This window comes from Vanacampus margaritifer, chromosome 5 (assembly GCF_051991255.1).
Source record: "Vanacampus margaritifer isolate UIUO_Vmar chromosome 5, RoL_Vmar_1.0, whole genome shotgun sequence".
Lineage (NCBI taxonomy): Eukaryota > Metazoa > Chordata > Actinopteri > Syngnathiformes > Syngnathidae > Vanacampus > Vanacampus margaritifer.
In genome coordinates, this window is record NC_135436.1 from 20,678,298 (window position 1) to 20,706,250 (window position 27,953).

Genomic DNA, 27,953 nt, shown 5'->3' on the forward strand with positions numbered 1-27,953 from the left:
TTGAGAAATAAATGAGGTGGATGAATGAGAATAACCACAAGCATACAGTAAGCACACAGTGCAGTGTCATGTCATTGCGTTTGTTATTCTATGATAAATAAAGTTGTCGTTAGCACACAGACAGTGCTTTTCTGCACATTGTTGTACGTAATAATCTGGAGCTTTACTTTTGTGAACTTTTTCAAGCGTCGTCACTCGTCAACCTCAATTGATTTGGGTCGCTGCTGATAACGCAGCTCTCGTCTCGGTCATGTGAAATAAATTCATTTATCATGTAAAGGAACCGGGTGCTGTGTTGCTTATCCAACGGGGGCTTTATTTACATTTCAGCAGCAAACAATTTGCTTTTCACAGTTGCAGAAAGAAGCTCGATCGCTGTAAGACACACTTGCCTTACGTTGTCTTCCGCGTCTTTTTCTCTCGCTGGCGCACACACCACGGAGATCACGATACTGTTTTCCGCTAACATTTTGTGCCGTTGCCATTATTCCTCGCCGCTGATTTGAGATAGCATCGACCGGGTTAGCCTCAAGACGCTAGCTTTCAGCTACTGCACATGAATTAGCATTGAGGCGGAACGCTCACCCCGGCATTTAATTCATACATACGCTTGCTTGCAGCAGTTTTTTTGCTTGCGTTATGAAGGAATTAAGGAATTTTGTCCTCTTTGCGTGTTCCAAAAATGAAGATAGATTTAATGTAAGAAAAATACACCTTTGCAAAAATGATTTTTAATCAATCAGAGATCTCTGGACAGATAACAGCTTCCAATTTCATCACTTAAAAACGTGGGATTTCAGAGCGTCAAATGTGCTTCTTCCGGGTGTCGAACGGCTTTTATAGTTTATGGACCTCCTCTCTTTTATTTGTAGACAAAACATATCTCTGAGTACTTTTCCAGAGCAGATGGCGTAAACAAGGTCAGATTTGGGTGTGTGTTCGGGACTGAATATGTTATATAGTTGAAGGTTCTATTTTTCCCCATAACAAAATCTCACAAACAAGTTGAACCAAATTTACGGTGGCCGTGACTGATGAAGAAAGTAAAGAGTGTGTGTTATTTCAAAGCAAATTTTGTTTTCAAGACCGAAATGTGCGTGTACAAAATAAAACAAGGAATTTTGGACCAATCAATGTGCACCAGCCCAAGGTCAGACCATACCGAGATCAACACCTTCTGCTCTACTAAGGACACAAAACATTTCGTCAAGGTTAATATAAAGAATTGGGATGTTCATAGTGTGTAACAATGGTTAATAAAATAAAATGAAGAATTAAAAATGCTTCAATATCTAACAGTTACCACATTATATTTCGGGAATATTTTTTCACCTCCAATTTTATTTCCAAAAATGAAAATGAGAAAAATATGCATTTTCGGCCGAAAATTTTCGGTGGCCGAATATTCGGTGCATCACTACTTTATAGTACCGATTGCCTCTCTAGTACCTTATATTTTGTTATAGTACCGTAGCTTGTTTGCTGTCGTGCTAGAGTGGTTCAATACCGGAGACATGTTTCTGATTATGGTGACACTTTTCCCCAATATTCCAAACATATCAAAACATGGCTCGGGTGTGGGGGGGGGGGGACTAAGGATTCGGGGACCCCGAGCACCCACTCAAGTGAGCGGCACATGCTAAGTTATCATACAAAATCATTCGCAGCATGCAAACCAATGTGATACATTCAGCAAAAATAGATCAGAGTCTGGAGACCCTCATTAGTTCGACATTAAGGAGTTCATGGAGTCTGCTTAGGGACTATATTTCACTGGCGCACACCAATTTCATTTAAATGTGCATTTCTGGGGGTTTGGTGGTGATGATTAGCTGCCAGAAAAGTCTGCGAGATCAAGGCGGGCTAAAATGTGCTTTAAAGTCATCATTAAATTTGTATAAGAATAAAACCCTGCAGGAGATTTACGAGCGCTGGAGAGTAATCCAACTGCAAAGATCCACTACAAGCCTGAACCATTCCCCCCAAAAATGTTTCCTTGAAAATAACATTCGTAAGGCTTTTTTTTGCTCCTAGTAGTGGTTGCTACAACCTGACATGGACATACGACACTCTTAATATTTGTTTAATAGACTTTGCACTGCTGCTGCATAGCATAGGTAGAGGCTCAGCTCGTTAATCATGACAAGATTACTTTTGAAGGTGCTGCAGCACCGCTATGCTACGTTAATGCCTGCTACCATCTTGCAACATCGGGGCGGATGCTGTTGCCGTTATTGTGCATTTTCATGCATGAAGGAAAAAAAAGGTCCAACGAGACGCCCATCCACATACACTGTCTTCACATTCACAAGTAAAAAAAAAAAAAAAAAAAAAAAAGGCCATCATGAATTGAGGGATCAAATGTGGCTATAATGGTAGCAGGTGAAACCGCGATGGGCAATTAGCTCGCTAAAACGCATCTTAATTAAGCTTTAGAGACCTCGTTGGCAGCCATGGATGCGAATTACATTCCGTAACAGCCAGCGTATGTAGACGTTATAGAGGCTTTGCACTGGTGAGGCAATTTTAGAGCGCCTCATTGTCCCTGTGATAACCTAGTGGGACATCAAACCTGTAGAGGAAGTGAAGAAGCATAACTTTTTTGTTAATTATCTGAATGATCAGAATGTTTTTGTTTTTAAACACTTGAATAACTATTTATGTTATAAAGACAATGATTATTAATTTATTTAATTTTTACTGAAACTATCTAAAATGTGGATAAACATTTATAGTTCAGATTTAACTTGTTTGAAAATGGCGAGAAGCTTTCATTTCATGAACATTTGGTTAGTTGCATGGTTATTAAGTCACATTAACAAATTTGATGTGAAATACAGTATGCATATCATTGGCTAACAACTCATGACCTACCTTGTGTTTTATTATTATTATTATTATTATTGCAGTGTATTGAACAAAAAAAACCTCACAGGAGTAAATGCATGTGCAGCTGAATTAAATAGTTTATATTTTATTTCCAACTTAATGAAGTACATTTTATGGCTACTTAAGATACATCCCGTCGTTATCCTTTATGGCCAGAATTATGGAAGATTAAAGGCCAAATTGTCCTTCAAAAATAAAGAGTAAGCATAACCTCTGGTCTAGAACATGTAGCTGAAATAAAGCATTTATACGTTAAACAGGGCACGAAAATACCAGATTTTTACAAGATTAAACGCAACACTGACTTCGCTTGCACGTCTGTGTCTCTGTTTCTTACAGGACTCATAATCAGCGCTCATTAGCATATCATTCTGCCGTTTAAAAGGTCAAGCATCTCAATTAAGATGTCATTAAAATGCAGAACATCCTCGGCTGTTGTTTGTGCAGTGCAAATCTACTAGATCGTTGTGTTTGAAAGAGAGAGCAGAGTTCACTGCAAGTAACGTATAGACGGGGGGGGGGGGGCATGACTTGAAAGGTCATTGTAAACCTTTGTCAGCAGACTAATATGATGAGCGCAGTTTCACTTTAGGAGCCATTTAAAACGGTCTATGCTAATGAAGATGAAATGTCGCTTTGCCCCATGTTTCTTACGTGACTTCGATTGCGGGATACGAAAGTATAGCTGCTTCATTAGCGCCACGCCACAACAAAGAGAAGAGGCTCCTCTTTCCCTGATATATATATATATATATATATATATATATATATATATATATATATATATATATATATATATATATACTGTGTATATATATATATACAGACGCTCCCCAACTTACGAACGAGTTACGTTCCGAGCGATCGTTCGTAAGGTGAATTTGTTCGTAAGTTGCTTCAGTGCTATATTTTGTATTATAATTTATGTTTAAAGAGAATACGTACAGTACTGTACTACGTATGTTAAGAGAGAGAGAGCGAGAGACACACACAGTATGTACATGTACGTAATAAGATAAATAAAATGAAATTTAACTTACTTTTGGAAGATGTACTCGATGCTTAAGGATTTGATGGAGGAGGAGGAAGAGGAGGATTTTATATCATGAGAGGTTCTTCGTCGTCGCTGGAATGGGCTTCAAAAGTTACTTCCTCCTCCGTAACTTCAATGTAGGAAGAAGTTGAGGGTCGCGGAGAAGAAGATGAGGGTTGATGAGTATCTTCCTTGGAGGATTTACTAGAAACTGGCCGAAAGAAGCGATCTAACGACGATTGCACAGTTTTCTTCTTTTTTCATCATAAATGATGCGGTAGCACTGTATGGCATCATTCAATTCATTTGGGTCTTGCTGCTCGAAGAGTGCGATGGCTTTATCTATGAGCGACAAGCGTTTCTTCTTCTTCCTCCTCCTCGACACGTTGCTGAGCCTCCAATGCTGGGTGAGCTCTCACAGCGCCAAGCGTCGGTATTAGCGGCGGAAAGAAGCACTACAGTACTCGGAAAAAGGTGCGCAATAAAAAATCTAACTTACAGCATCTCTTTGCGAACATTTTTTGACATGCGCGCATGCGCGCAGACATGTTCGTACGTACCGTTGTTCGTAACTCGAATGTTCGTAAGTAGGGGAGCGTCTGTATATATATATATATATATATTTATTTTATTTATTTTTTTTTACGCTAGTTAATCAGGTTTTGCTAAAAATTTGGCGAATGCTATGGACTATATTCCACGGAGGAGGCGGGCCTTCCGACTTCCGGGGTTTTCACCCATCAACTTTGTTTCTGTTTCCGGTTTGCGTCGTGTGGGCCGCGTCCCAGTACTTGCGCTTCCGCCTTTGTCCCCCTCGGTTGCGCGTTCCCGTCGACGGGTGCGAGGCTGCCAGTGTGCAGTGTCTGTCGTCTTAGTGTCCGAAGCATTTCAGATAGCCGAGACGACCTCCCGCCGTTGAGCGGGAGCGCACGGTTGGGGGGCGCAGGGGTGGGGGTGCGAGTGTTGGAACGCGACCAGCAGTGGCCGGGAACAGCGCTGATGTGTAAAACCCGGAAGACGGAAGTCTTTGGCATCTACCCCATTCCTATCTTGGTTCAACATCTGTAAACAAGTCAATACATTAACCAGCCTCCTTTCCCGATTCTCCAAAAATGCTTTTTTTTGGGCTCATACTGGAAGCTGGCTGTGTTGGCTCAACTAGTGATGTAAAACCTGTATCTGTACTCTGTATTTTTTTCCTTCCCATCCACCGACACACATTCACTGGCATTCATTGTATGCATACCTTTTCACTTCCATTACCACATTCTTGCATTCATATGTTTCCTAGCTCTTCTCCCCTCATCTATGACCCCTTCCTTTCTGATCTTGCTACTTCTGTTTCTTTCATAAGTGTATGTGTTTGGGGATTAATGTGAACCTTCATGTAGGTACGTTTTCTCTGCCCTCGGGAGACTGACGAGACGGCAGAACTCTGCTCAATGGGATGTGACATCACCCTTAATTAAAAGCTGCGTGGCTGGCTTCAATAGCACATATGAAGGCATTGAGCTAAGACTCTGTGACTGAGCCCCAGTTGGTGTTTCTCTTCCCACCAGCTAATATGCCTTATTTGTCCTGTTTTCTCATACATTTCACAAAGCGTTATTATTAATTCATACTTTCAGCCTAGTGTCATATCATCTTTTTAAAGACTACAATTAGTTATTACTATATGTAAATTACTCTTTAGGAAGGAGCTTAAGATGACAACAAAATAGTAATTTATGGAACCATCTCTCTTTTAAGTACAGCATATGGAAATATTTGACAAAATTTCGTTCGGATTTAATACTGATATCAAATACAACGTAAGCATTTTTACGTAAACACACTCTCAAAAGCTTTCATCCGTCCTGATCATGGTTTGAGGAGGGGCATAGGTGAATTGAACCCTATCCTGCCTGACTTTGGGCCAGAGGTAGTGCATCATGGGACACCAACTAATCGCATTGCATATAGATGAACAATAATTCCCTTTTTCACTCACTTTTTCACTAATGGATTCAATTAATCTAACGCGTGTTTTTGGAATGTGTGAGGAAGCTGAAACCTGGAGAAAATCCACACAAGCAAGACAACTCCACTCACTCCACTCCATCGAGGCAAGCCCGGCGCTACTTAATACGCCACAACCAACTATAGCTAGCAACAAGCTTTGCTAGCTAGCTTCTATAAACATGTTGCAGATTTGCTCCGGAGTCAGTAATCATCACCTCCATGGCAGCTAATAAGCTACACATCTGACAGGTATCGTTCCACAAAGGGATGACGAAGAAAGGAAAATCCATGCTAATTGCTAAGCTAACCTAAGACTATCACACGGCGAGCACGTTTAACATTCAGTTAATACGGGCCAGTAATACATGACATTTGGCCTCGGTTGGTTCAAAATGTGATTATTTTGTAATCAATTACACACGTACAACTGGAGTTTTAAAATTTGTCACTATTCTCCTAACCTCTGCACAGGTAGCATTCAGGGTCAGATCATAAGTATTGAGAGAGGCTAATTATTTGTCCTCTTTTGCGTGCTCCAAAAATTTGAAGACAGATTTCTTGTAAGAAAAAACACCTTGCAAGGATGATTTATTAAATAGAGAATTCTCCGGTCACGGCAACAACACTGAACATCACGTATGAGGTGGAATTTTCAGAGTGCGCATGTGCCCCCTCTCTCGGGGAAGATGGCTTCTTATAGTAAAGTAGACCGCCTCTCTCCTCCTACTAAGAATGAGTAGAACAGATTGGTTCTCACACAATATGTTACATAATATTATTTTCGTACACAGACTGCACCTGTTTTCATTTTTAGACAAAATATACTCTCAGGGTACTTTTTCCCAAAACAAAAAAAGTGGCCGTGAGTGATGATGCGAACAGAGTCAGTGGTGTGTGTGTGGGTGTGTGCGCTCCCACGAAGAGAATGTGTGTGCGTAAACACTGAGAGGGAATTTTAGACCAAACAAGGTGTACCAGCTTAGGTTAAGGTCAAATTATACTGATTTCAACACTATTTTACCTACTTCACGTCTATAAAACATTTCAACATGGTTAATATATGAAATAAAGAATTAAAAATGTTAATAATGTCTAACAGTATCCACAATGAACTTTACCATAATCTTACACCCCCGCTGTCTGCGCCTAGATTTCCGCAGTGACGCTGCCTATAGAAAATCAGTTGCTCCGTCGTGACCATTGTGGACGATTGGTCCCTTTCACTGAATGACGTGAACCTTATCAAGATGAATGTTTCAAGGGTGCACGTCATGCAGAGTGGCCTCACTATTCAGAGCTGTCGGGGGAATGTGATCTATTACCTGTCTGGCTTGACACCAGGCTGCCATTACCAGACAAACTGTCCTGTATCAGATGTCTACTAGTTTGTGAATGTCTGAATCCAACATGCAATAAAGGTGGAGAGCTGCTGAGAGTGAGAACGTGTCAGATTTGACTGAATTTGGTTTGAAATTCAAGCTGGGATCATGACCGGACTGTTTTCTGCAGGCTACTTTGTTTTGCCACTCTTTGCCTTTGCTGACATGACATGGTTATTAACATAAAAAAAATGAAGAGATAGATTATGGTGTGTTTCTTCTCTGCCCCACGGGTCATTATCCTGTCATAGGTTCACTCACTGTTGTCTTTGATATTACCTCGACAGTTCGGTCATCACCTTCATTACTTTTAACAAGTGCTTCACTGCTCTCACTTCGGACAAGGAATTTCACCTCATGACAGCATGGTGCCGGAGCTCTTCCACATGTACACCACTGCATTTGATGCATCGCCATAACCTTTCACCCCATCAAACAAGATTTATATGATTGAAGCCGCAGGATTCGGCTTTCATTTCAGGACATAGGATATTGAATAAATTCCGGAGCGCACAGCACAACAGTGGGTAGATGCGATAAAGTGAAGTCGCTGTGATAGGACACTCGTTGAAAGATGGAGGACCAGCATTGATGATGCTGGCTAGCTGCCAGGTGCTTGCCGCTTGTGTGTGAAGTGTGAAATATCATTTGCATGACACTGACTGTTAAACAATATGTATGATGATTATTCCGCCTCGTTAATGTTAAGATAATGGTTTAAAAAGTGTTTTATGACTTCTTATCTGTTAATATTAGTCTTGAGAACTTTTGCTCATTCGCGTATGACAATAAACATAATGCTCAAATGTTACTTGAAGCATAGCTATACAGTTAATATGTTTTGACTGTGTTTTGGGTTAGCCATTGGGTCATATGTGACTGTTTTTGTGTTCAATTGCTATGTGCCTATATTAGTCACTTTTAGTTTGTCTAGTCCAGGGGTGGCCAAGTTCGGTCCTCGAGAGCCACTATTCAGCCCGTTTTCCATGTCTCCCTCCTTCAGCGCAGCTGAATCTAATGAACAGCTCATCAGCAAGCTTTGCAGAAGCCTGATAACGATCCTGATCATGAATCAGGTGTGTCAGTGGAAAGAAACATGGAAAACAGGCTGGATAGGGGCTCTTGAGGACCGAACTTGGCCACCCCTGGTCTAGTCATTCTTTTTTTTTTTTTTTTTAATCATATAGGTCTTTATTCTGTCATGTAGAAATGTGCATTGCCCTTACAAGAATAGTAACTTTTGCAAAAGAGACTTAGTCAGTACATCGAGGATTCCTATTGCTATTCTTCCATGCAAGACGTTCTTCCATGTCTTCGAGGTTGCTTCCATGCATCCAGCCCTGCTCTTTAGTTCTGCATCCAGCCCGTTCAAAGTTTTTTTAGTCCAGGTTTCTCCGTCAAGTGTTGTCTTTGAGGCCATCTGAATCCAGCTTTGCTCTATGTTGTTACTTTGTATTTTTGTATATTAAGATTATCTGTTTCCGAACTTGCCTGCACTTGGGTCCAAACACTGCACCTCATGTGACATTATAAAGATTTTATGAAGCTACAGTTTGGACTCTGGGATTAAATGATCGCAAATATAATTTATCTCAATGGGAAATTATGTATTAAAAGTCAGGTCAACAAGCATAGAACAGATTGTGGTCGCTGCTTGAAGATACTGCTGCTATTTAGTGTTTTGACAATAATTCCCCTCAAGTTATTGACTACTCCATTTACAAAACAAGCACAACGTTGCGGTGGATTAGTATTGCTGATTTTAATTTGGCAACACAGTTTTGGTACTAATTCCAGTGTCTCAAGAGTCTCAAGTGTTTTTAGGAGGTTGAAACAGGCCGTGAATAAAGTAGACTGCTATCAGCCTCCTAATAGGAAGCTGTTTTATTGTTTTACTAAATGGCCACTTCATTGCCCTTCTGTCACCCAAATGAGTGCTGCCGACATTTTCGTTGAAGTTCCATTCCGTACAAAGCTGCGCCATATCACTATGTGAGGGATCCTGGGTCATAATTCCTGCTAACAGTTACCTGTGGAGTACTGTCTGAAGCGGCTTGGTGTCAATAATACAGCCAGAGTGTACTTTGTATTTTGAGATTAAATCTGTTTTGTTTTGCATTCCTTCGCCCCCCTGAATCCACTGTTGTCTTTGTGAGAAGCAACATTTGTGTACTTCTGGTTGATTATTTAAGACTGAATCAACAGCATCATGCTGAAAGTGTATGCTTATGGCAAAACGACTGGTGCATTTTGTGCCATGTTTAACTGCCCGAATGGCTTTAATAGACAAAAAAAAACCACCATAACAAAGCATCAACTAGACAGAAAAAGTAAATGCGCTTGTAAATGTTTGTTCATTCTTAACAATTTTCTCAACCAAAAAGGAAGATTGACAGGCGTAAAAAGATGGACTAAAACTGTAAAATTCTTCAACACATTTATTTTGTCAAATGTCAATATCTTAAAACCGAGGGAACAGACAGAGGCTAAGCTAGCTAGCGGACATGTGCAGCGAAAATAATGGAGAGACAGAACATAAGATCAACCCGGCAGAAATTGTTTTCGATTCACTGTCGCTTTTTAAATAGAGAACTGTTTCCATTGTGTTGGTGTTAAATATTATTGCGGCAGTGCACATATTATTAAGCACTTAAATAAGCTTAATTGCAGCAGAGGGTGGGCAGTGTACTGAGTATCAAGTTTTCTTCTTAAGTATTGTAAAAAAAAAAAATAGATGAGCAGAAACATCTGTGCTGTGCTTCTTGGAATGTGGGCTGCAAAATTCCCAACAGAGTGACCACAAACGTTTCCCTGGATCCGTTTGTTGTGTGAAAGTCAACCGATGAATTAGGAGGGGAAGAGGGTGTGGGGAGTGAGAATTTCAGAAACTAAATAAATAAACAATCAGAGGTTCCAGAGCATGTACAATAAATGAAGTTGTTTAAATAGATATATTGCTCCATCTTCCAAATCGCCTAATTTTTAACTCGGTGATTGGCCCCAAAATCCTGATTGTGTAAACCCTAATATAAATACATTTATATTATTAGCAATGGTGGGCACAGTAAAAGAGCAAATCAGCCAAATCACACATGTAGGCGACTGCATGTTTCAGTCCCTCAAGCTGCCCAAATTGGCAGAACATCATCGTCTCACCCTGTTGGAAATATCTTTGTTGAAAAAGTCTGATGTTCGGGCCTTTGTTAGTGTCAAAAGAAACACCAGTTGATTCAGAATGCAGCTGTGAAGTCATGGAAACACCATATGGACTATGGTGGGGGGGGGGGGGGGTATTTATATCTAGACTTCACCTGTGCAGGCTGAAATGCACAGAGAACCCGCAAAATACTGTAGATGTCACAGCCACAGCATTCTTTGCCTGTTATTGCCGCAAGTGTGTTCATTAGTGACATTTTATCTGACAATCAGATAATTAAATGTATGGCAACTTCTGGTGTGACAGACAGGTCGGACAAAAACAATTGCTTTCAACACAGCAGGGCGGAAGAAGTAAGTGCTGAATGTTAAACTCACAACCATTACATAAATCCATTACACACAACCGTCATCCCGCCTGTTTTTGGCTGAGGTATTTGGATGGCTGAAACTCGCCATACCATACTCTTTACACTGATCAGCTTTTTTGAAATTAATCAATTTAAACTTGTAGAGCGCTTTAAAACCACCATCAGTCTATGTTAAGATGGAATCCAGGAGCAGCGGAGGCCCCAGGATTGACCCCTGTGAAACACCTGGACATACATTCCGTTGTAAGGTCAGTATCGTGTAAATTCCTATCGCACTTATTTTTTTGCTTGACAGAAGGGTACCAAATACCCTGCAGCACAGATAGGCCACGCAAGTGTGCCTTGAACCCCTGAGACTGACTCCCTCAACTCCCAGGGTTCGATCGAAACCCAGGTTAAGAACCACTGATATAGGTGTTAGTGTAATATGAAATCATAAGGCAAGCTGATGCAATCATCAGTATGACAGTAGTCACAGTAAAAAACAATTTTCTTATACCAACAGACGACAAATAGGAGAAGCGCTATGATCAAACAGCAATATCTTCACAGACGTAACGCCTCTGGCAGGAACACCCATGCATCATTTCCCATCAGAAAAATATCCGACTGGAAGAATTATTTTTTTTTTACTGATGTCAATACTAGAATTAGCCTTTTGATGCATCCCTCAGTGTTGGTCCTCGGGCACAGTCATACATATAAAGAAATATACACAAGCACAAGGTAGGAGGAAGAAGCATCCAGCTCTCTCTCCCTCGCTCGCTCTTGGGCTCCCTTATCAATGGTGTCCAGCTCTCCCAAATGTCTGTAATTTCGAAATAAATAAATCATTAACGGCTGCAGCGCAAGGAGTAATCAGTGGCTGCTTCTGGAGCTTCCGTGTAACCCTCACTCCCACCACATTCACATCAAACTCCATCAGACGCAACCGGCAAGGCTGAAGAGATTGGCGTCATTGGGATTAGGAGTGGCCATATAACGCCCATTATTGTTGTCCTCTCTCAAACACCTGGCCATTCTGCAACTCTCTGATTAGTTCTAATTCTATTAAGAGGAATGAAGAGCTCAACATTCAAAATGGGTGACAATGGAAATTTGTAATTTGCGGAAAATTGGGAACCCCCGTTTATCGCTGGGATCCAATAAAGATCGCCTCCTCCAATGCTTTAAACACAGTTAAACTTGTCAAAAACTTTTGAAAGTGGAACGATTCCATTCGGTTCGACTCAGTCAGATTACAATTCGCTTTGATATGATACAGCTCAGTTCCAGGAGGTATGATGTGATGATTTTTTTTGTCTTGAACTTGTTAGTACTGTAAATTTCCTTTCTAAAATATATCTCTCCAATAAAAAGACAATTTGATTTGTTTCTTTATATATTTATGCCTGGTTGAAGCAACATCATTGTAAGGTACAAATTTAAAGTGGAAGTCAACCTTCAACATTTCTTGACAATAATATATTATATGCGACTAGTCTAAACATGACATTCTGATTAATATTACATTTGGGGAATATGAGTTATGAAGCAAAATCCAGCCATTTTTTTTTAATCCATCTCAGAGGGCGGCCATTTTGCCACTTGATGTCGACTGAAGAGGACATCACAGTTGCTCAGGCTCAGGCAATGACCAATCACAGCTTACTTGTTTCCTGAAGCTGAGCTGTGATTGGTTGTTCCCTGAGACCTGAGCAACAATGATGTCAATTTCAGTCGACAGCAAGTGGCAAAATGGCCGCCCCCTGAGATGGATAAAAACGGCTAGATTTTGCTGCTCAACTCATATTCCACTAACACAATATTAACCAAAATACCATATTGAGACTAGTGGGGCTGCATAGAACATATTATTGTAAATAATAATAATAATAATTAATAAATAAAAAATAAATAATATTTTAAATGGGGTTGACTTCCCCTTTAATGATTTTTTAAAATTTATTTTTTAATTTTGCATTATGGGAACCCATCATGAATTTGATTCGACACGTGATTGGCTGGAGATGGAAACCAATCCAGAATTTATCTAACCTCTCGCCTAAAGACAGCTGAGATAGACTCTAGCTCACCCGTGACCGTAATGCGGACAAGTGCAGTTGAAGATGGATGGATGGATGGATGGATGGATGGATGTCCCACCCGTGTTTAGCAAGTAAATTAATTGACTTTTCTTCTTTAGGTTCTGGCCACGTCAAAGTAAATGAAACCTTATAGGAGAAGGTAGAGTTTGGCAGGAAAAAACCAAACAAGTCAACCGTTTTTTTTTAATTCATTTTACTTAAAATATTTATACCATCATAACTAAGATAACGTGGCTGAACATAATGCTTCATCAATAACTTCCTAATGCTGCTAAAATGTAGCAAAATGGAGCCGATATCCATCTCTTCTGATGCCTGACTAAAACCATCACTCTCTGCTCCCACGCTGTGAGGGGTGAGTCAGCACGACCTGAGCCAGCAGGTTTCTGTGAAGGGTTACGAGCACTGCTGGGAAGGCGTGGTGTCCAGTATTAATGCAGCCAGATAGAGATTTCAGCATCCGTCGGTTTGTTTTTTTGTTTTGCCGTTATTGCCATTACAGTACATAATAAAGCTGTCAGTGCAGTGTGAATGCCACAGTCATTGTCAGTTTGAAAAAAACACAGCTTGTACCTAAGGTGGGACCCAACAAAAGTACTGATAAGCATGCCGTTGAAATACCGGCTTGAGAAGCAGTTTCGTTAAGAGTTTTAGTATCATTAAAATCTTCTCGTGACAAACATTTTAAAGATCAAATAAGACGTCTTCAAACTAGTATCTGATTTATATTGGAGTGTGCAAATTGGCCACAGCTGGAGCTATAAACTGCTTTGCAAGGTTGTGTGTTGGCGGATAAATACTAGGTTTTCGGTTACGACTATAAAAGGAGGTTACCTGCAACAAGGCCATGTCATGTAAATACATTCGAAATCAACATTTGGATGTTATGGAAAACAATATTTGTGTAAGTCTGAAAGTGGTAGAGTCTCAGGGACTTTTGCAGACACGGAGGGTAAGACATAAGATGAATTCCTGCCAGTGGCTGATATTAGTGCAACTACACAGACAAAGTATTGTGCAGTGGTGTGTTACAATAATATTGTTATGCTCCAAGGAAAGACAATTAATTTTGGCTATCAGGGTCACTGGAAATGCCTAAGGTATCAATGTTTATTTTCATTTATTATATGGTATAAGTGTATTGGACCGTTTGAATCAAAGCAGTAAAAGTTCTATCCTCAGCCAGTTGTGAAGGTTTAAAAACACAAATACGCTAGAACAAAATTTGCATTTTTGCTGTGAAGTAATGCACAGCTTAGTTACAGTTAATTTTAATGAAAGAAAATAAGGCCGACATTTTGAATGAGCTTCTAGTCTGTTGAGCTGTGAAGCGCTGTTTTGCTTGCCTGTTTGCCAAACGTGAATGGTTGAGGCTTAGTGTGTGTGTGTGTGTGTGTGTGTGTGTGTGTGTCAGGGTGCTGGAAATATGTGTGAAGTCTCTTTTGACCATAAGAGAGGCATAAAACGACATACATTAATTGGGCTGCAATAGATTAATAAAATAAATATATGTACTGTACACCGTACATCTACGGAGTACATAAGTAGGCACGGGCAAGTACTAGTAGCATACCAGGACTTGAAGCAGAGGTGGGCATACTGCCAATATTGAGGACAAGTCAATCAATGATTGATGCCCATTTTGTTGACGATTAACAGTTGACGGGTAATTTAGAAGAATTGACAGATTAAGCATTGCCAGAAGTGGTATTTCTTTTGTCAATGTAATAATCAATAACTGGGTCAGTATGGATTTAGGCCTTACGGCATATTCCTGACAAATGAGGACTGACGGAAACATTGTCGGATGACCAATTTGCCAAGGAATGATTACAAATTGGTTCGGCTTGGAATATTGACGGATTGACGATGACAGAAGTTGTCCTGTCTGTTGACGCTCAAAATTCATTGACGTGGCCATCTCTGATTTCAAGTTATCGGTTCTCGTGACGAAGGATTTTATGATCAATTAGTAAATAGAAAATTGCCATTAATGTCATGCAAGGCAAAATGGCATAATGGGATATAGCGGTCTTTCTTTAAAATTAAAAGTGCTAAATAAATTAAATATAGCTGGCACGGGCTAAGAGACAAAAGTGAGTTTCTATTTTAAGGAAAAGAACAGGATAGAAGACATGTAATTACTCAATGACTTTTAAGGGCTTATGCTAATCATTAAGTGTAAATACAGAGCACAGTTACTGAACAACACCAAGCTTGGAAACACGGCAGCCAAAAACATGACAGGATAGCAGTAGGAAGGAATGTTTTAAGGAGCCATTTGTTTGGGTGTACGGGGTGAATAAGACAGGGGCGAGGCAAAGGGGAGGGACCCTCGGAAGACAAACTGCAGTGAGGTATTAAATGGGGAGCAAGCTTGGCGTGCCGAGCGGTAGGATTCCAGATAAAGCTGCGAGCAGTGACGAACGGACCCTCATAGAGGGAGGACTGAGATGAGCGTAAACAGAGATATCACATGAAACAATCATGACTGAACCGCCGTGTGACACAAGACAAAACGATGCTCAATGGTAATAGCAATCTAATTATGTACTTGTTTATTTGGAAAACACCTCCCATCTGTCTTTGATGGTAATCACTCCAATGTCATGAGTTGAACCGTGACGTTTTTCATACCACTTGTGACACTACCCCCTCACTCCTTCCATTTTCTGTCAAGATCCGGTTCACAGCGTGACTCTGTGGAGTCCCGGCTGCAAAGTCAATTCAATCAATACTCCCACAATCCCAGGCACGTGGCCCAGACTGCTAGTTATCCAATTCCAACCAGACAGCTGCGTTTGTTGCGTAGTAACACATATGGAAAAAACGCGGAAAACACTTGGTTCATGTTTGTTTTTGTCATGTGTGGTTGCAGGGTCACAAAGCCCCCAAAACCAAGGGCAGGTTGAAGCAGCACAGAAATCACGAACCATGAATGTACAAGGTATGTTTTCATCAAAATGGCTAAAAGATCCATTTACTTGCATGCAAGATAACCTTCCACTAGTCACACTGCCAGTTGAAAACATATTTACCTCATCATCACCATGGCACGAGCTCTGGAGTGCATAGAACTCTGACCTTCAATGAAACCTTGTACATCAGGAGTCCTGTCAACAATGAGGCCCATTGCAGGGATCCATTAAAAAAGGTTATTCGCCATGCAGCTACTCTGGGGAAAAAAAAAGCCTCGGCAATAACAGCGTCATTTGTATTTGAGACATTAAAAACATTATATATTGTATTTAAAAACATTAAAGCCGTTTTTTTTTATCCCATATATGGACTATCATGTTTGTGATTTCATCATCAAACAACCCATTTAATCGGTGTTTTAACAAATCCATGGTTGGCTTCTTACCAGTATAACGGAATCTGGCAAGGTCAGATCAAGCATACAATTATGATGACAGAAGATAGAGACGAAGAAACAATCTATTGCATTGCATTGTACTTTTTTTACAAACCCAAAAATTTCCTCAGAAAATGCTGATGAAGATTCAGTATAGGTTTCTTATGAAAAGCAGAGATAAATATGGAAAGAAATCAATGGTAAAAAAGGAAATATTAAAAAAAATACTGAGGGGGGGTGCAAATAAATATATATATATATATATATATATATATATATATATATATATATATATATATATGCTAATATGCATTAATTGTAGTTTTAAGTTGTCATCACTAGTTGGCAGACATTGAGCTTAGTTAGTAATACTTAATTTTCTTTTAAACATGCATTGAAACATATTGATAAATGTATTATGAAATCAAAAAGCACAAATTTTGCACGTGCAAATATTTTGTCCAAATCCTAAATGGCATTTTTGTCATGCATCTGGTTAGGAAATCCGATCTCCTATGTGAACCCCGAGTGGCACTGAAAAAACTGTGTGACCCCCGCCCCCCGCCCCCCAGAATTTAAATCGCCCCTCCCTGATTAACATTTGCATGTTTACAACTAGTTGCCGAGTGCAAAGCTGGCATGAGCTCAACCGGAACCACAATATTTCCAGGCATTTAAACACAACATGTCTGTTATTTGCTCCTGATTTTACGACCTGTGTGCATTGTCCGAACGAAAGACTACAACATTGCTCACCCACCCAGAGGCATGATTCACTACTCTTGGTAGTCATACTAGCGTATGTGCAAGTTAGACACAGTGCTTTTTTTTTTTTTACTGTTGGTTCTTATCACAAAAGAGCAGCAAAAGAACTACAGTGTTGCAGCTCTGGTATCAACTAATTTAATCACAAACTTATGACAACAATCATAGCTTGAAAGTGTCTAACTTGATGAATGTCGGCGATAGTTAGAACAGATTTGCATTACCATGATGACCATCTGTTTTGAGCCCCGAATTAGAACTTGAAGGAAAGTGAGTGAAGCACACCCAAGCCTTCAAAAGGCCAGTGAAAGCCTCATTTGTATTTTCATTAAAAATTGTCATTGCGTCTGACAAGAGGAAATGCCAAGGGTCATTTTTCTAAAACGGCAGCGCCAATCTGTTAACTTGCATCGTTAATGACAAAGCAGTTTTATTATCCCAACGGTCCTGTGAGCATTCATGTGGACCACCACCCTATTACAGGTGTAAGATGGGGGCTAAATGGAGAAAAATGAAGTCCAGTCAGGCGGACAGGACCCTGTCCCCAAACAGCAGTTCAGCTCTTTGATCTACAGCACAGGTCACATTGTCCGCCTATTTGTGGAGCTACAGTACAGCCTAAGTGAGGATGAAGCATTTGGTTGATGTAATCAGGCGGATCTAAAAAGCGGCCACATATAGAAAACATCTCAAATACATTCAAGGACAAATGAAACTGTGAAAGCAAAATGTGGAGTCTCTTCATTATGACGGCGCATACATTAATGCACTTGGCTGGCTAATGGGATGTTCAGTCTAGTGACATTTTGTCCCCAAATTTTTGTGACAGTGCAAGTAAATTTTTCATCTACTCGCACATGTGCAATCAGTAAATTTGCTCGTTTCTTTTTCGTCATTTAGCCTATAATTCTTTCTGGGAATGCAAATATAGCAGCCTTAAATTTGATACTTTCCCCTAAAAATTCATGTTAGGGGCCACTGCGCTTCTAGTAAGAAAAAAAAAAAAGAAAAAAAAAGCCTGGAGCCCTGGTTGGGCTGAACGATGAAAATCAATTTGAGTACAGTCTATGGTAGACTTCCCCAAACTTAGGGTTAGTCGTTAGGAAGCAAAATGGGTCCGCTTTTATTGAGCACACAGTTGTTAGAGTAAAAAGGTGCAAGCTATTTCATTGATGCTCAAGCAGACACAATATATTTTCCTGGCAATGATGTACTTAATGCCCGTGCTTCAGCATTACGGGGGTCTTTGGTGTACAATTGAGTTTCGTTCCTATGGCAAAAAATGTATTCCCATTCTAACCCAGTGTAGTAAAAGGATCAATAATCCTAATGAAGGAGGACCTTGGGTCCTTACTAGAATCACTTCACACACTTCTCTAATGATCAACATTTTGTCTATCTTCAATGGAGGGATAGTAATAGATACACACTTGTGGATTCCTAATTTTTTTTTCTTCTTAATTTTATTATGATATTTTAGAAGTGGGTGAAACTATCGTTACATCAGCCCGTCACTGACGGATGCCCACTTTTCGGGAAGTGTTTTATGAGACAAAACCCTGAAAAAATACACGGACTGAGCACCGACTGAAGCAGGTTTAAGTCTTTCAATGGAGGTCATAAAGCATTCGCCGAAAGTTGAGCATTCTGATTTTGCTCATTTCTATATTATTTGATAAATCACGAATAGTGATATTGACTCAAAGTGAAGAAAAACACTTCTTGGTTTTAAATGGTAGCTGAACCTCTACGGATATAGGACTTTAACTACACTATATGGTGCCCAAAAGCGCTTTGATCGAACCCACAACCTCACAGATAGGAGAGAACCACTCTACCACTGAGCCATGCCACCCCCACCATCCTTTTAAATATGAAAAAAGCCAGTGGAGAAACAGTACGGACTGTGTAATGACATATTCTTTCACCACTGCACCAACTAGTTCTTTCATAATCTCAAAATGTGATAATTAGCGTAAATATTTGTATGAAAACCACTTCAAGGCTACAAAATGAAGAAAAGAAAAACGGTAAGGTAATTACTGTCTTCACAGCAAATTCTGTAGTGTTAAATTGAGTTAAAAATCTAGTGGTAATTATTTTGAATTACTGGGTGTTGATTTGGGTGTTATTTGAACACTCACAGTGAAGAAAAAGCTCTATGGGTGGTGTTATTTCAGCGAGTCAAACTAATTGAGTTACCTTCTGCATCCGGGCTCTTTTTTCTTGCCAGGCAGCTACGTTTTCCCCCTGGATTTTAAGGACAACTCTAGGTCTGGATAATTCGGTTTTATAAATTAAAGATGAAATTATACAGTTCTTGAATTATTTTGTTCATGAGTTAACGTAGAAAAAGCGTGTGAGACAAACCAAAAAGTTTACGTTTTCTGTAAAACTAAAAGTGGATATTTTGCCGTACCGGCAATTGGTATTTCGTGCGGGAACTGAATTACAAGAAATAATGTTGCGGCGATGTACTCTCGTGGCGTACTCGTTAGTGTTGTTGTCCCCCAAGTGCTAGGTACTAGGTTCAAGTCCCACTTTCTCCATTTGAGTTGGAAAATAAAAACTTGTCAAGAACACTAAAACTGTAAGAAATTAAGGAAAATTAAGGAATTAATATAACACTTTATGGTTAAAAGTAACAACAAAACTGATAAATTAACACCCAAAAAATGAAAGGAAATAACACTTTCAAGTGTTAAGAAATAACACTGATAATGTGAAAAATAACACTGATAAAGTGTTAAAGTCTAAAAAGTTATGTGTCAAATAATAACACTATGGGTGTCGTAATTTGAATGAGTATTTCAATGAAATACATTTTTACCCTTTTGGAAGTGTAAATTTAACTGGTAAGAACTATATAAACTGAGGCAAAGTGTTAAATTTAACACTGTGGGAGTTAAATTTACACTTCCGATTTTACTTGTGTTCTTGTGCAACATAACATATCCTTACACGGCTGTAAAAAAAAAAAAAACTGCTTGAAATGTCGTATATTTTACTATGTCTGGATTAGCTTCTAATTTGAGTCTATCGTGTTACCGAATAGCATTACCAATTGATTACCACACAACATCCTTTTCAATGAACAATTACTGTAGCACGAGCACAGCTGTGGAAAAAAAAAAGACACCGTTTGCACAGTAATATCACAGCTCATAAAGAGAACAAGTGCAAAGAGCTCACGCTTGATCCACTCCAACAGACAATACAATCCCTTAAGTATAATCACTGATACATTGTGCAAACTCTCATGGTGTTTTTTTTATCGAGTCAGGAAAAAAAAGGAGGCTGGGTTTGCCTCTATAGCGGAATAAAAAGCAACCGTCTTTCTGGGTAATTAATCATACTTCACACACCATAACCTTGTTTGATTATTTCCACCATCGCATCGTATTCACTCCACTTTTTATTGCAGCGGGTCATGCCAGACGAGGTTTAGTGCACGTTTGTTGCCTTTGTGAACACAGAGGAGTATTCCTCAACATCCCTGGATGAAGAGTGTGTGTGTATGTGCGTGCGTGTCCCCAGAGAGCACCCGGCCGCTGCACCTGACCTATAATGCATTTTCCTTCGTTAAACGTGATTCCTGTTTTAATACAACTTGGCCAAATGCCCTCCATATAACACAGTGTGTTTCCCAGAGGGCCAGAGGAGCAATCGCACACAGAGATGGTGTGCTGTGACCTCACTAATAAAGCTTCGGAGTACAATGAAAATCCTGGAAGGAGAAGCCTGGACAAACATTTGCTGTAATTTATTGCTATGATAATCTTGGCGCACCATGTCTGCATTCAAACCAGATGCAATTAATCCAAAGTTTAATTAGTCGGATCTCAGGGGTAATGTAAAAGGGTCGATCCTTGAATAATAACTTAAAAACCTGAAAGAAAATGCTAATGTACCTTTTGGGATACCAGTCCTGGAACTTTACTGACACACATTTCTTTTTAAAGGTGAAGTCAAAAAAAATCCTTGATTATGTTAATATGTTCTTTACAGACCCACTAGTCTAAATACGGTATTCTGGTTAATATTGCATTAGCGGAATATGGGCTAAGCAGCAAAATCCAACAGTTTTTATCAATATCAGAAGGCAGCCATTTTGTCCCTTGCTGTCGAGTGAAAATGACATCACAATTGCTCAGCTAACAACCAATCACAGCTCAGCTTCAGTAAACAGGTGAGCTGTGATTGGCCGTTGCCTGAGCCCTGAGCAACTGTGATATCATCTTCAGTCGACAGCAAGTAGCAAAATGGCCGCCCCTGAGATGGATTAAAAACAGGTGGATTTTGCTTCACAACTCATACACTACAAATGTAATATTAATCAGAATGCCATGTTTAGACAAGTGAGGTCACATATAACATATTATTGTCAAGAAATGTTTAAGGTTGACTTCCGCTTTAAGGTGCCAAAAAGTTCAATGGAAAACAAAAACAATGATACAGTATAACTTGTCTTGGGGCTGTGAGGAAGCTATTACGTTACTTGCTTCAGTAATCTTCACCTGCAGCGGATTCCGGTAGTCTTCTCCCACTCCTCCAATCGATAGCCAACTCCATAGAACACACAGTTAGGCTGCACATCCGCTGATCCCAATCTACAGCCGTGAGCCGATAACGCCCGTACAGGAAGGAGGGCACCATAATTGCCTGCAACAAACTCATCAACTTTAGAGACCTTCTCCTACCCAATCAACTCATTGGGTTAATTAGGATGATAATACGCAGAGGAGGCGTTCTGTGAAAATGTGTACGAAAACTTGCCGCTACTGCGACACCACTAAAGACCTGATGGAACACCGCTGATAATGTTTGAAATGAATTGCAAGTTAAGATGTTAAGACGTTTTTTTATTCTCCCACTGATCAGGCTGAATGAGTCCTTGCTCTCAGCGCCACACATTATTTGCACCTGATGCTTGAATGCATAAAATCACCAATGGAGCGGTGACTTGCATTATCCAGGGTGAAGTAGGAGTTTACGGTTATAAACGGTGGGGGCACCAGAGCACTCGAGTATACATCCTTCCATTTTCTATCAGTGTTTAGCCTGCGCAGCGTCACGGGGAGTTGGAACCTATCCCGGTTGACTTTGAAAACAAGGTAGACTACACCTTGGACTGGTCAGTTCGAACGTACTGTGAGTGGGAATTAAATCCGGGAGTAAAGTTGGTGATAAATTGTGGGTAATTTCTGCAGTCTTTATAAGGGAGTTTACCAAGATGCACTTGCCACATTGAATCTAGCTAGAAAGTGAACAATATTCAAAAAGATAGAAGCTTGTAGGGGTGAGTGAAGGTGCCTTCAGGCCAATTAGGAATACAAAACAATTTTAAATACTCTTTTTTGTCAAATATCTTCTGATTTATATCTACACTTGCAATGGTTGAGTGAAAAATACATCATCTGGATTTGTTATACTTAAACCCTGTGAATCCTGAGATTTAAATAGTTTGAAGCTAATTGCTGAAAACATGCAAAGACTGAGAACATTGTATTACTGAACTGTGGCGATACAGTGTGAAACTATTTTTCACTATTTACGTTTTCCTGAGTTTTTTTTTTTTAACTGTGGCGATACAGTGTGAAACTATTTTTCACTATTTACGTTTTCCTGAGTTTTTTTTTTTTCAGCACGCGGCTACAATGGCCCCAACTGTATAAGAACTGCATAAAAGTTACTTAGCTATTCTTAGTAGCACCATTTCTACCACTTATAGAGTGAAGTCGGCTAGCTAGCTATGCTAAAACTCTGAAAATGCATCTTCCACAGATGCCTTCATTTAAACGACAGCTCGATATCATTATTCAAATTCCCAAGAGAGGAGCTGATGCCGTGGACAAGCTGGCCACCGGCTGAGAGGGTCCGCTTAAGCCTGTTAGCTTGCGAGCTAGCTAGTGGCTAGTGCCTCTCATCTTGGTGGGATATATTCCAGCCATCCGAGGTTTTGAGCGGATTTTTACAGCTCAAAGTTATGTGTAGGCTTTGTACATTATTAGCAGTCACACATGGATGGGAGTTTGACTGAGATTATGAAGTCAAGGTCCTTATTGTTCGTCAAATTTGTAGATAACTTTAACATGTCGCTGGAGAGAGTGTGAAATGCTTAGCAACCACTTGCGCATATTCTGGGATTGCCCAGAGCTGCTTCCTTATTGGAATGGGGTAAAAGCAAGATTGATAAAATTGTGGGACTCAATTTGTTATTCACCCCAAACTTTCTTTTGATCTACAAATCCTAAAGATATGCATCAGAGACCAAAAACGCTCAGACGGAAAAGGGTGGAGTGCCCTCTCCGGGTCGGGGAGGAGGTTCTGCCCCAAGTGGAGGAGTTCAAGTATCTTGGGGTCTTGTTCACGAGTGAGGGTAGGTTAGAGCGGGAGATCGACAGGCGGATCGGTGCAGCGTCTGCAGTGATGCGGACGCTGTATCGGTCCGTTGTGGTGAAGAAGGAGCTGAGCCGAAAGGCAAAGCTCTCGATTTACCGGTCGATCTACGTTCCTACCCTCACCTATGGTCACGAGCTGTGGGTCGTGACCGAAAGAACAAGATCCTGGATACAAGCGGCCGAAATGAGTTTCCTCCGCAGGGTAGCCGGGCTCTCCCTTAGAGATAGGGTGAGAAGCTCGGTCATCCGAGAGGGACTCAGCGTCGAGTCGCTGCTCCTCCACGTTGAGAGGAACCAGTTGAGGTGGCTCGGGCATCTGGTTCGGATGCCTCCTGGACGCCTCCCTGGGGAGGTGTTCCGGGCATGTCCTACCGGCAGGAGGCCCCGGGGACGACCCAGGACACGCTGGAGAGACTATGTCTCTCGGCTGTCCTGGGAACGCCTTGGGGTCCCGTCGGATGAGCTGGCTGAAGTGGCTGGGGAGAGGGAAGTCTGGGCTTCCCTGCTAAAGCTGCTGCCCCCGCGACCCGACCCCGGATAAGCGGAAGAAGACGGACGGACGGACGGACCAAAAACGCCTGTTAGACATACTCTTGATAAAAGGTAGGAAAATGGTTTAATGTCTTTCAAGAGATGGATACATATTAGTGAGATGCCATACTTAACACACAAAAAAAAAAACATTCCTACATATTCTTACATATTCCATTAATTTGTCAAGGAATGTTCACAAAACCTGTGAGTGATTGACAACAAGTCCTGGGTGTACCCCGCCTCCCGCCCAGAGTCATTTGAGATAGACCCTAATGAGGACAAGCGCCACAGAAAATGGATGGATGGATGAAATCACATAAGGCTTGCAAAACAGCTACACATGGTTTCGAGGAAAGTAATTAGAATCCTATTGGCAATGGAGCTGGCAAGTACACTCAGCCAAACTCATTTTGGAGCACTATTTCTTAATAGAACGCTGATGGCTTAATGCAGGCTATTGAGAAAAATTACCCATGCATTTATGAATGTCTTGCTGGAAAAGGTCAGGAAAGATGGTTCTGTAATGATGAAGTATCTCAGAGGAGGTGTGTGCGTGTGTGTGTGTGTGTGTGTGTGTGTGTGTGTGTGTGTGTGTGCAGAATAGGTGCTTAAAAAGTGTAGACTAAAAAGCATATTCTTCGAGCACCGAGCACTCTTTTCCCCTTGCAGGTCAGATATTGTGGATCAGTAGGAGCATGCAGGTCATTAAAGCAATCAGTTCAGCACTGTTTCAGCTCTCTTCACATTTGGGCTCATCAAAGACGCGGACGAAATTTCAAGCAGCACCAATCACGACAGGTAGGGCGGAAAGGGCAACGGCAAAGAAGAGATTTACGCAGGTCTGGGTGTTTATTCGACGTCAGCTTTTGTCTGCCTCAAGGTGATTCATTGTATTCTGATGAATTATCACTGAGGCCCAGTGTGGGAAATAGAACAACAAATGCAAAACTGATTTCCCATTGTGCTGCGAATGAACTTCATAGTTCGGGTGGCGTCATAATCTTCACTGGTTAGCCCTGTAACCACAATATTCAGAAACACGATTTCAAAACAAATGTTCATTAGGAAGTAATGTGTTTGAGGCTCTAGTTCAATAAAAAGTGTACAGCCAGGAGCTGTCTTCCACACTTAAAGGGGGACGACAGCGGGCACTATTCAAATGTTGTTCCCCTAAAACTAATTTGACTGAAGGTGAAACCTTCATCCACGTCATCAGTTATTTTTGCGGTTATGTGTTCAGCTACAATACATATTTACATGCGATTTGTCGAATGATTTTGTTTATGAATGGATATTTAGTACATAAGGCAACGAAAAGCAAAATGTGGAATTAATCCTTTCCATGCTCACAGAGCGGACGTCTCAAATGAGTTGCCTGTGACATTATACACCCTGATGCTTTGAAAGCTTTGTTTGATTGTCAAAGTATTTTTTTTTGAACGTGTTGTTCGAATTTCGCGGCTCATTTTGTGTTTTTCTGAGTTTCTGAAATAATATACTAAAGTACTGAGTTTCCACCTTGATCGGCAAATTGCAACTGTTCAGCACTATTCGTTGTTTGCAAACCGTATACAGTAGCTTCCACCCCTGACCTCCCACAGTTATTAAAGCCGTTGCCTTTTGTAGTCGACAGACTAATGATGAAGGAATTTACATCAGAACGAGCGCAACTGTGACTCTGTTTTGGTTTGAAAATGAATTTGTGATGTGTTTTTTTTTTTACATTTCTGCCTTGATATGAATGGCGCATTACTAGAAACTCACGCCACATTTATGATAGTAGCTGTTTTTGTGATTTAAATTGGTTGTAGACACACAATTAATGTATGTATATATATATATATATATATATATATGTGCACAAGAAGACCATAACTCCACACAGTAAGACTGAAACTCCGAAACTGAGACCTGTGAGGCAGACACACTAACCACATATTCACCACCCATTCAGTGAAAATCATAATAAAATTGTGTCTGCGGGTGCACTATCCTCCTCAGGCACAAAAGGGGTTAATTTGACCAGCTAAGGTTATGCTTCCTATTTTTGGCCCCTTTTTGATCTCGCCATGTTAACTACTATCTTTTGATGATTTGACTTGGAGCTATCAGAAAAGGCCACGCAGTGACTTCTCGATGCGTCTGCCGCACCTTTTACACCGGAACACCGTCGCTATTCTATTCACACAGAGAAACGGAAAGGGGAACACATTTGAGGTCGACCAATCTCATCATATCTAAAAAGCTATTAACACATATACTGTCATCTACTGTACCCATCATAATGGAATGAGTTCACTGATTAAATACAATCCTTGGCCGTTCAATTCAAGTTCTCCCGGCCGTGTGAGTCTCTTTTCCATGTTCCCAATCTCTCCTGTAACCCCCCCGAGGAGGCCGCCATCTGAATACTGATGTGTTCCAGTCCGAACATAGTTGAAGCGACATAATCCCAAGGCCCAGAACGCAAGGACGTTCTCCTTGAACCATAATCACCCTTACATCTCTTATCAACCACGGCCCGAGTACATGATTAAAAAGTGGCCGGGTACAGTTTCGCTCCATTTGCCTGCTTCCCTACTGCACTGCCGCATGTCAATCAAAGCGAAGGCATGCACGTGTGCGTTGACTCGTGACCCTTACCGGCCAATTAGAGTAACATGAGACATATGCGGAATGGTAAACTGGATATACACTGCATGGTTCACATGACACAATTCACAATTTTATTTTCTCTCACCTGGCACAATTCCTTCCTAATATGGATAACAATCTGATATAAAGTGCACAAGATATCTACGGCATCAATGTGACTCTAGCGGCAACACACAGATCGGATACTTTGTCAATGCCAACCTGACGCCACCAAAATTCCCCAAACTTGTGTCTGTCAATCAACACAAAGACATTGTGAAAGTGAAAGTGAAAGCATAGACCAGGGGTGTCCGAACCTTTTCCTCCCAGGGTCACAAAAAGGATGCAAGGGCCACTTGGACTTTTTTTTTTTTTTACTTTAATATATAAAGCAAACCAAAATCTGTATAGAATAGAATAGTTTAGGATTTTTACCAGATTTTGGGGTGGCCAAGACCCTGTAACCCAACAGAAAGTATCAGCCCCTGCGTAGAACAGCAATGTTTACAAAACACTACAGACACTTATGTTCATGCTTTATGGTTATGTACTCCGGTTATGTATTTCTGGACTAAAGTCTTAGAAAAACTTTCCGCTATTTTGGACTGTAGGATACCTTTATCTCCAAAATTGTGTTTGCTAGGTGACCTAACAACAACTGACTTACCACATAAACAATTTCAATCTACACTTGTAGCCCTTACTATCGCTAAAAAAACAATTCTTCTTAACTGGAAAAATAAACAAACTCTGAATATCGACCAATGGTCTAACCTCCTCATAAATCACATTTTAATGGAAAAAATATCTGCCTCAAATAAAAACCAAATATCAAAATTTATAGAAACATGGTCTACGTATATAGAATTTTTTAACCTAATTCTGGTTACTTAATTCTGTCTGTTAGCGAGAGCCACTACATCGTGATAACTTACACTGATGTTTCTGCATTTGGCAATTTATTATTATATTATATTATTAGTATGGGATTTTTTTTTAATGGGCTTTAGGTGAACTGATGAGTACACGCACGCACGCACACGCACGCACGCACATGCACATGCTCACCCACATACAAAAAAAAAAGTATATATATATATATATATATATATATATATATATATATATATATATATATATATATATATATATATATATATATATGTGTGTATATGTATATATATATATATGTATATATATATATTTTTTTTTTTATTATTATTATTTTTTTAAGGAGAGCAATGATGATGTCAAATCGAATGAACAATACTGAGCTCTCCTGGAAAGAAAAAAAAAAAAAAAAAAAAAAAGAACAGCAGCTGAATCCCATCTCGACATTCAGATGCAA

The 27,953-nt window shown here is 40.3% G+C and overlaps 1 protein-coding gene across 6 annotated transcripts in view; it reads right to left on the bottom strand.

Moving 5' to 3' along the window:
• Window positions 1-27,953, bottom strand: part of grik4 (glutamate receptor, ionotropic, kainate 4) — a 333,823-nt gene that overhangs the window by 289,113 nt on the left and 16,757 nt on the right. For 2 of the 6 annotated variants that reach the window (XM_077566646.1, XM_077566645.1), the window contains exon 2: window positions 21,554-21,698. The exons of the other annotated variants lie outside the window; for them this stretch is intronic. The gene's annotated coding sequence lies outside the window, so the exon portion shown is untranslated. The remainder of the gene's footprint in view (window positions 1-21,553; window positions 21,699-27,953) is intronic. 6 annotated transcript variants of the gene reach the window in all.